This window comes from Anas acuta, chromosome 12 (genome assembly GCF_963932015.1).
Source record: "Anas acuta chromosome 12, bAnaAcu1.1, whole genome shotgun sequence".
Lineage (NCBI taxonomy): Eukaryota > Metazoa > Chordata > Aves > Anseriformes > Anatidae > Anas > Anas acuta.
Window position 1 is genome coordinate 3,073,386 of NC_088990.1, and position 10,412 is coordinate 3,083,797.

Genomic DNA, 10,412 nt, shown 5'->3' on the forward strand with positions numbered 1-10,412 from the left:
GCATCATTCAGCAATCGCTGGGGGTGTGCAGAGAATAAAATGTGGGGTGTGTGTGACCAGGAGAGGCTCCGAGTCACTTTTAAACTTTTTTTTTTTAACCTGCACTTTTTAGGGAGAGCTCAAAAGCCTCTTGGGGAAATGGTCCCCAGTGCAGGGAGGCTTTGGGTTTCCCTCAGCGTGGCACACACCGGCTCTGCCCACAAAGCCCATTGTGAAGCAGAGCTGTCACCTTCTGGCCAGCCCCACCACCAATACTTCCAGGAGGTGACATCCGAGCCCCGGAGGAGTAAAACACTCGCGAGCAAAGCACGAACAGAAAGGAAAAAGCAGGGTTGCAGAAGTGACTGCCCGGGCTCGTGCACCTGGTGTGCGAGGTCTCAGCCCCTGCAGAATCCCCCCAGTTCCTCCACCGAGGGCATCGCTCGTTTCTTCCTCACGTGCAATGGGGAAAAGATGATTCAAGTCAAAATCTGGTCATGGGACGGGGCTGGGAAGCGGCACGGTGGCGGTGCTGGTGGTTGGCAGTGCTTCAGGGCCACCTCCTCCCCTCCATCCCTTCTCTTGTCCCCGTGTCCGCCCGCTGGGGGGATTTTGCCAAAACCCTCTGCAAGCCGGGGCTTTGCCAAAATGCCTCCCCTCCCCTCCCCTCCCTGCGCCTCCGTCCGGCAGCGCTCCCCAAAGACCCAACACCTCCGGTTTCCATGGCAGCCTGATTTTCAATGAGCATCGTTCAAGTCCTAACCGGAACGAAAGTGTTTCATTAATGCGCACAGGACACGCCGGCATCTCCCCGGGGCGACAGCAGCTCCCCCCAAAACTAGCACCTTCTGCCCGTGGTGTTTTTTTTGTTTTATTATTATTATTTTCACCATTTGGGCCCCGCCAGGAGCCCATGCTCTGCAGGAGCTCCGCGCTCCAGCCCGGTGCGCAGCCACCCCGTGCCCCACCAGCCCGGCTGCACGTGGATTTTTAACCAAAACCGTGCATTATTTTCCTAATCCTCCTTGCAAAAAACGGCCGCGTTCAGAGCTGGGTTTCAGCTCTCTGAAACACCCCGAGCGCTGGAAGCCGGGAAGGTGGTTAAATGAATATTCATAAATTATTTTGCTGTGTTAATATCACACCTTCCAGCTTCAAAAGCACGGCGTGGGCATGGATTCATTAAGGGCACCGACTTCCAGAAGGGCCCGCGTGCAGACTTTTGGTTGCGGTTAAACTCGGCGACTTTATTAAACACCAGCAATGTCTTTATTTTAATAGAGTACAAAGCCAGGATTCGGCCACCCTAAAACACCACTCGGGGCGCGGGATCTCGGAACAACCCGATCAAACAAAGCTAATGTGTGCAATATATCTTGGGTGAGTAATATACGGCCACATTTCCTGCTCCATTTACCCAGTTTTAACTACACCTGACCTGCTCTTATCCTAATAGAAAACGGCTGCTCCTCTCATTGCCCCGTCCTCCGCGCACGTTTTTCTGGTAATGGCCCAACCTAAATCACTTCCCCTTCCCCCAGAGCTGGGCACCAGCTGTCTGCTGGCATTTAGCCACAGCAAGGCCTCCTCCAGCCCCGTGTCCCGACCCCATCCCATGTCCGGATGGGTCCTGACCCCATGGCATTGCCCTGCTCGTTCTCATCCATGGGTACACCTGGAAAAACCCTGGGAAACGCCCAAATTTTGGTTTACAAACCAGCACCTTGCTGCACCTGCAAGGACACTCAGGGGCTCTCAGGAGCACGCTGCGATGCTGCCCCCAACCCTGTGAGCATCCCATGGCTGAACCTTTTTAGCAGTGACAAAATTGGGGGCAGGAACAGGAAAAATCCTGCTCCTGATGCTTCTTTTCCCCCACTGAGCTTAGCTCCCAGAGCTGGATCAAAGCTTCCCGAGCAGCGCGCTCACATGGCCGATTTGACCAGAAAATGTGCTCGGTTCCCAAGCACGAGCTGCGCTCAGCCAGCGCTGAGAAGTCCCAGCCACGTTTCATTATCATCGCTAATTGCTATAAAGGATTACGGGGAGGCGACGGCACAGGCAGGAAGAAATATCCGCCGCTTGCTCTACGTTGACCCTGGAGGAAATTTCCCCAGCTTGCTTAGGGGTGCAGAAATTGGTGCAAATAAATGAGCAAAAAGCATTTTCTGAAGGAATTAGCGCGTGGCACAAGCAAATTGCAGCAATTGTCTCTCTCCTTTCTAAGCGCTGAATTGCCTCTATAATTCCCCATCATTTAGCTGCATAAATCTTGCACAAATAAACCGGCAATTTGCATATGCACAGAAAAGAAATTACAGAAACACGAGGAAAGAAGTTATATTTTCCCTGCTCGAGCGGCAAATAAATAAGCGTCGCTTGTGCCTAAGCTGTGTTTGGGCCCGGCTTGGAAATGAAAATTTGGGAAACCCTTTAATTTTCAGTAATAAATACACATCGGAGGAGGAAAAATAAAATAAAATGAAATCACGTGTGGCTGCTGCCTCTGCGACACGAGGCGTGGTGCCGAGCGCGGCGGGCGCGCGTTCGGCGTGGGGCCGGAGGCTCAGCCCTGTGTGACCGATCTCCTTGTGGAATAAGAGGCTGTTATTCCCCAAAACGCCATAATCCGCTTCCAAACGGCTTAATCGCATTTGGAGCAATGTGCTTTGCATCCCGAATATTCATATTGGGAAAAATTGAGGGGGAGGAAAAGAAAAGCTCCATCAGGAGCGGCCCCTTGGAGCTGCGGCTCCTGCAGAAGGGCTCTCGGTGGGGACTGGTGGCACCGCAGTGCTTTATTATTTAACGAGCTATTTAACGAGCTGCTCATCACTAATTCCTGCATGGCTCTGGAGCAGTGGGACTGGGAGATGTGTGGCCGCTCTTCCCTCCTGGCTTTGTCCCCAGCCCCGCTGCGGGCAGCTCCTGGGAGGGCACCCACCTCCGTGCCCCCACCATCAGCTCACTGCCAGCCAAAGATCCCTTTGCGCTCTGCTGCACTGGGGAAATAAACTTAAGAAAAGTTTATTTCACCATGGGACCCCTCTCTCATTGGGGAAATTAAGAAAAAAGAAAGCAGCATCCCCACCTTCAGACTCCAGAGAAGCAAAACCCAACCCTTTCAGACAGGTATTTGTCCTGCAAAGCTCCGTGTTTTGCCCAAAAATCATAATTAAGAGAACCAGGAAAGCCCCGCCGGTCGTTGCTCATGTGATTTAGGTTACAAATAATTGCTGCCCAGGCTTCTCCGCCTGACACAAGTAATTAGATAACAGGGCACTTAGAAGCTGTCGTTCCCTACGAGCACGTTTTGAGCTGGCCTTTAGGATGTGACCTTTATATCTGCAGCAGCTTCATCTGCTGCCTGCCCCAGGCTGGGTTATTGCTGGAGACCCAGGCTCTGCAGAATGAACCTCCAGGACTAAACCCACTGGAAAAGCCATTGGGAAAAAAAATAAAAAATAAAATAAAATAAAATAAAATAAAATAAAATAAAATAAAATAAAATAAAATAAAATAAAATAAAATAAAAAATAAAAAAATAATAAAATAATAAAAAAAAATAAAAATCTTTGCAGTGATGGAAATTGCTGATGGCCCCAGGGGAGGTTGGGCTGCTGGGACCTGGTGTCTCCCTGCTGGAAGGAGCCCTCGGTGCACGTCTCTTCTGCAAGGAAAACCCGAGGAGCAGCAGATCCCTGCCTCCCAAAGACCTGGAGAGGCCAAGAGCAAACTGCAGGGAAAGGAAAGGACCCAAGGGACTCAGATCGCCCTCGCTGCTTTCTGAGATGCAAACAGCTGTGGGGAGACCCCGGTGCATGTGCACAGCCAGCCCTTCATGGCTGAATGGCTCTTGGTAAATAACATAAAAAAAGAAATCCAAGACAACTGAGACAATTTTCTTTCCTTTTTTATAAATTCCAGACTTTGGTAGTCTCTATCCTCCTGTTGGCATCCCTTGAGAAGCAATTTGACTTTGCTGGAGTTGTCAGGTTTCTAAAGGATGCGATTTCACTTTTACACCTCACTCGATATTTCTCATCAAATCCACGCACGGTTTTTAAAAACATTTCCAAACTCCCCTTGTGGCTGACGGAGTTGTTTTTCCTTTATTGTCATAACTTTCTCCGAGACAGAAAGGCCCTAAATTCGCAGAGCAAGCGGGGATTGCCAAAACCACACGACGTGTATTTATAGCAGTGTTGTCTGAGAGGCTCCTGCTACGCCAATATTTCTTTGCACCTTGAAGTCTGTGTGTCAGCCGAGAGGCACGAACCTGCTATGGGAAACCAGCCAACGCATCGACGTTCTCAGATTCAGCGCCGAAAATTGAATTTTTTGCATCTTTTCCATGCAGCAGGCACCTGACCCTGGCTGGCACCGCTCGCTGGGTCCCCCCGTGCAGCAGCAAAATGCACGGTTTGTTCAATCGATCCCCACCCGTGGATGTTCCCGGGAGTAAGGAGATGCAGAGGGTGAAATAAGAGGGTTAAGAGGTGCAGGTGGAAAGGGGGCCGTTTGCCATCGGGTGGGTGAAGCTGAGGCTCCTCGGAGTTGGCCAGGAGTTTGTTCAGGGGAGGCAGAACGGCTCTTGGTAGGATTTCAGGAGCAGTTTGGCTATCAAGGGCAAAATCCCACCATGAGACAACATTGCAGGGAAATTACCCTGCTTTACCTAAAGGAGAGATCACAGGATGATCCCAAAGAGAGCCTCGTTTGTGTCGAGCTAATGATGGTTAATTGGGGACCCCCCCACACACAGCTGGGTGGAAGGAGAGCAGCAGCCGCGTCTCCAAAGGGGGGAGGCACCCAAGGCCTGACGTGGGCTTCACCCGAAAGAAAAACTTCTGGAAAGGATCAGGGCAAGGCCATGAATTTATGAAGTAGTCGTTGGGCTGACTCTAATTTTTAAAGCGTTATTATCCTTTTAGCAGGGCTGTCGGGGAGATGGAAGCCAGAGCCGGCGTGATGAGGAGCAGCTGAAGGGCGCCGGGCGGCAGCTCCTGCCCGCCACGCGTCTTGTTGTGGGGCTGCGAGCCAAATTGCTTGGAAACAGCCCAAAATGCTGGGAAAGAGGGGAAACTGAGGAAAAGAGCCTCCCCGGGTGCCTGGAGGTTTTCGTGCTTCTGCCCGTGCAGCTGAGGCACGCTTATTCCTGAAAAATAAGATATTTTTTTTTACTTTTTCCTGGAGGAACGGAGGGATTCGGGTGGGGGTGGAAGGGCTCGTGCTCCTTGCGGTGCCTGGAAGTCACTCCCCCTGCAGCAAACCCTTCCTGTGTCCCCCTCCCCGCTCCGTTTCCTTCCCTTTGAGAGGCCTCCGACCCGATCACAGATGGCAATTCCAGTGTGACAGATCCTAATGTCACCACTGACGACAGGCCAGATGTTCGGGCAGGCGGATTGCCCCTTCTAATCCCAAATCCATCAAGAGCCTCACCTTTGTAGTTGAGGGGGGGTATAAAGGTGTCCTCATGGGAAGGGGGGGGCACGCTTTTCGGTCCCTCTCGCCTCCTTTTCCCTTCGTTGAGGAGCTGTGAGGGACTCAACCCCACACCAAAGGGGTCCTGCTCTGAGCAGCAACCTCGTTAAAATGCCATAAAAACCCTCCTTGAACTTCATGAGGATAGGGGAAGGGGAACGGTTTGGGTGATAGGACCTGGACGAGCCTCGAGGCTTCGCAGCGTGCCAAGACAAATTAGGTCCCTGCAGCCTGGATGAGTCCAGGGGAGGGAAAGAAACAACTCCGGGGGGTTAGGGCACGATCCTGACCCCCTGTGTACCCCCTGTGTCTGGTACTCGGCTATACCCAGCTCCTCCCAGGTGGCCACAGATCAGACCTGGTGCCCTGCACGGCACCAAATGTGCCAGCGTAAAGCTGCTCAGAGAGGCTCAATCAGTGCCCAGCACCCTTTTCTTCTGTAAATCCCCCAAAAGCAGCTGCTTTGTGGGATTTATAGAAGAAAAAAAGAGCAGCAGGTGTCCGGGATGGGGTAGTGCAGGGGGCAGCTGGTTGGCACCCGGTGGGTGCCCTACAGGTGACGTCTTCCCCCTCGCATCCTAAAGCGAGAGCTCTCGTGCTCGTTACCGCTCCTGGAGACATGGAAAAAAAATCCCAAATCCTCCGTGGCAGCGGGGACAAAGCTGTGCTGGGTGCGAGGTGTCCATAATGAGTGCTGGGAGCAGTCCTGGTGTTTTAGGGGCTGAGTGGTGTGAAGGGGCAGGAGAGCAGGCAGAGGAACCTTACAAGCTTCCCGGCGCTGCCTCCAGTGCAGATGCACTGCTGCCATCATCCGGCACCCGAACCCAGCACAGGGGCAAGGAGAGGCAGCACAGCCACACCAAACACCCACTGCTCCACACCCCGAGCCAGCCTCGAGCTGTTTCCACTCCAAGAGGCATCCTTCAGCACAAAAAAGAAAGAAAGAAATAAATCAAATAAAAAGAGCGATGCAGCAGGTGTGATGCTGGGGGAGGCTGGGCGTCTCAAAGCAAAGCTCTGCATCGATGCAGTTTATTTTAAAAATAAAAAAATAAAGGATATTGTTTATTTTTGTTGTTATATCATCCATTTTCTGGTTTCTAGTTCCTGTCCTCTGCCCTCTCCTGCAGAGGTCCCCAGGATCCGGTGCCAGGAGCACCCAGCTGCCCCCTGCACCTTGACATCGTGGCTCTGCCATGGTTCTCTGAGCTGCTGCTGGGTGAAAAAAAAAGAAAAATATTTGTAAAAATATTATGGGAAGAGCCTCAGCATTTCCCCAGGAGACCCCAGTCCTCTCCAGGGGCTGGCACACGATGGGATCCATCCTGTGCCACCCTGCCCCAGTGACCATCCAGCAGAAAAGCACATCTCCCACTGAGACCTGACTGCAGGCAGCCCAGGCTGCTCTTCTGGGGCCAGAAATGCATTTTTTAGCTGTGCAGTCCCCCAGCAGATGGTCTGGGTCTTGCTCTAAGGGTTTGGCTTTATCCCCACCGCTCCTGTCTGGTGCTGAGAGACTGGTGGAGAGCAGGGCTTGGGAGCAGGGCTTGGTGGAGCATCAAATCCGCAGTTATTTCAGATAACACGATTTTGGCCAGAGCCACAAGAGACTTGCAGACCTCTCTCACTTCTGCCCTGGCTGTAGCAGGAGCAGGGGACAGAATTGCACTTTTGGTTATCCCCACGTTGCCAAGAGCGGTCTGGAGAGGCACATCGGGCGAGCTCCAGAGGAGCTTTGTGTCACTGTGTCACCCACACGCTCCTGACCCAGCCTGGAGCCCGTGACAGAGGGGTGAACCGCCTTTATCCCGTACCCAGACTCCCACCGAGTTTATTTTGCAGTGTGGAGGATCAAAGGCTGCTGTAAGGAGCAAATCTATCAAAAGCTCAGCACCCTAAGAGGGACCCAGCTCGCTGGTGTTATCCTTGCACATCGCAGCAAGTCACACCAGCAGGACCTACGCGTTAGAGACAACGCACAGCAGCTCATTACTGCTTCTGCCATCGCATTTACCCATCTAGAGAGGTTATTCCTTCCGATACTTAGTGAACCTGGCTCTCTTCACTCGAGTTTTTTTTTTTTTTTTAGTCAAAACTGTGCTTGCTTTATCAGCATCGTTCCTGAATTGCTCCAGAAAATTGGAAAGGGTTTTTCTGGCTGCCTGATGATAGACAGATGCCATCAGAAATCTCTGGAGATTTGCTATCTAGTAAAAATTAACTGACAGCACTTTGTAACCTCTGATGCACCTGGGTGAAGCGAAAACTTCCTTTATTTCCCCCGTGCAGTGACTTACACAAAGCTGAAGATGTGCCTGTGTAACTGGCAGAGACTCCACTTTTCAGGTCCTGATATCATCCTGAGAGCAAAAGGACAAGGGGGCACGGGCTAAATGCTGTTGTGGTTGGAGCACCGGCCTGGTATTTGGGAAATTTTAGGTGATGTTCTGGCCCTCTGCCCCAGAAAGCTCTGAAATCCCCCACGGCATGAGGACTACCCTGCATTTTGCTACAGACCGAGCGGCTTTGGCTAAATGGCTTAATTCTCTTCCCTCCCCACTCCCTGTGCTAGCAGGGATACGTGAGCCCATTTGGCACGCTTACCTGGTGCTCGGGAAGCTCCTAAATCCCTGTAACAATTAAAGAGAGCCCCGCTTTTAGATTAGAACCACGGTAACTCAGAGCTGAGCACATTTTGGTTTGATTTCCTTACAACCACACGAACGTGGAGATACAAGTGACAGAGAAACGTGATTCATCGCATTCATATGACTATTTCCCAAGCAGTCATTACTTTTATCTGAGCAAGCTATTGGAAAATGTTAGAGGCAGGAATATTTTACCCAGCTGACTTAAGGAGGTTGTTTTATTCCACATTTCTGTTTTCAATAAATCTCCCAGGACAAAAACATTCCCTGCAGCATATATACGCACAGGACAAAAAGGCGTTAAATCCTAGGAGAGGGAGAAGGGGGGGAAAAAAAGAGAGATAAATAGTTTACTTCTATTATCTTTACCATATGTTCTATTCCAACTGGATACACATAAACAGCATGTAATCTTCAAGCTCAGCTTTAGGCTCTTTGAAGTGACCTGACCATACTACTGATTTATTTCAAACTAACCTTTCTCTTTGAACCCTGGGTCAAGGTTAATTCTATAATAAAACATACCTTATACAGCTGGCTTTTCCAGTGTTGCTAGCAAGTAACGAACCTCTCAGTCATAAGCATTTGTTTTACTGAGTGTAGTATTGTATTTCTATTTTCCCTCCCCTATATTAATTTCCTTCACAGACCCTAGTTAAGGAGGAAAAAAATCTCTTTTCCGGTCCATGAGATCAATTTTAAACACACTGGAATTAAATGAAGACATTTAAGCCGCATTTCTATGCTGAAATGCATCCACCGACACCAGAAACTATTTTTATTACGGTCTATGTTAAATAATCAGCTCTTCAATTTCATAAGAAGCACTGCAGCTCCGTTATTCAAACTGCTCCGCCGGCAGTGCCCCTTTCAGAACCTTGTACGAAGCCATCTCTGCGCTGAGTCACAGCAAATCGCCGAGGACAGCCTTTATCTCTAGAAAAATAAAATTGGAAAAGGGACGCAGGAGGTCAGAGATGCACGGCACGTTGGGCAGAGGCTGCTGCTCGGGTTGTTTTTTAAGAGGACTGGAAAGCTGCTTCTGAGTCCCAGCCTCTTGCTCACAGCACTTAATTAAAAGGCAGCAAGGCAGAAGCTAAGGCAGCAGCTGTTACGTATTTGTTCTGGCTCCAAAGCCTTGCCAACACCGTGCCTGCTGGAGCTGTCGGGAGAGGGATTAGTTGGGATCTTCTGGGCTCGGGGCTTCCAGTGCAGCTCCCGGTGGAAGACCTTATCTGCTGGTGTTCACTGCAGGAGGGAATTGTGCTTCCCCTCCACATGGCATGAATAATGGCTTTATCCTGACTTATCCTCACGCATTTCACAGGCCCAAGTCTAGAGTAGGTTGATGTCCAGCAGCACCAGCACACAGAGATGTGTCGCCCCTAAAACTGGCACCAAAAGCTTTCAGTACTTCATCGCCGGCTTAGTGGCTGCTTTGTAAAACAGGATTTTAATCCAGTAGCAGATGAATTTGACCAGACAGCACTCTCAGTCAGCTTCGACACAGCAAACTTGTTATCTCATCAATATCTGTCATTGCCTAACTCAGCTGAGCTGCCGTAATGGAAGCGCCATCCATTTGAAATCCCAAAGGTAGGCATCGGTTTGGGATCAATGCTCTCACAATCTCCATTAACTATTATGATGCCAGCGATGCTTTAGATCTCTTTGGGGTTAATTTCTTCACGCCAGGATAAGCCAACAAGATGTCTTCACTTCACTTTGAAAGACTTTAATCTATATATAGAAGAGTGGTGGCACAGCGATGCCAGAATCTCCAGAATTTACGCGCTTTCACAGAAACTCCCATTGCATTTCACCATGCTGTCCTCATCTTCCAGCTTCTCCACTGCTGCTATTACCCTTCCCCACTGTGAAACCACAAGCCAGGAAGCCCCACGCCACACAGAAAAGCTCCAGCTGGCAGTGCCAGATGTGTCCTACCCACTGCCCCAAAATCACAGCCCCAGGGATGCTGTGAGATGAAAGGCACAGCGTGCTGCCTGTCATGCTGCAGTCCTGAATGGGAGGCCAACACGCTTTTTGCTATGTGAAATGTCTTTACCTGTCCCAAGACTAGCAGGAGCAGTACCCTTCATCTCTTCTGTGCCACAGTAATTAGTATTTTAGATGAAGGCACTGGAATCACACTGATTTGAGAGCTCAGAATTGCAATGTAAAATTTCAAAGACATTAAAAGAGACACCTCTACCGTTTTTCAATATTGTTCTTTAATAGGCACTGAAAAGAAAATGATTACATCTAATGATTTATTAGTGAACAAAATCATCCAATTAG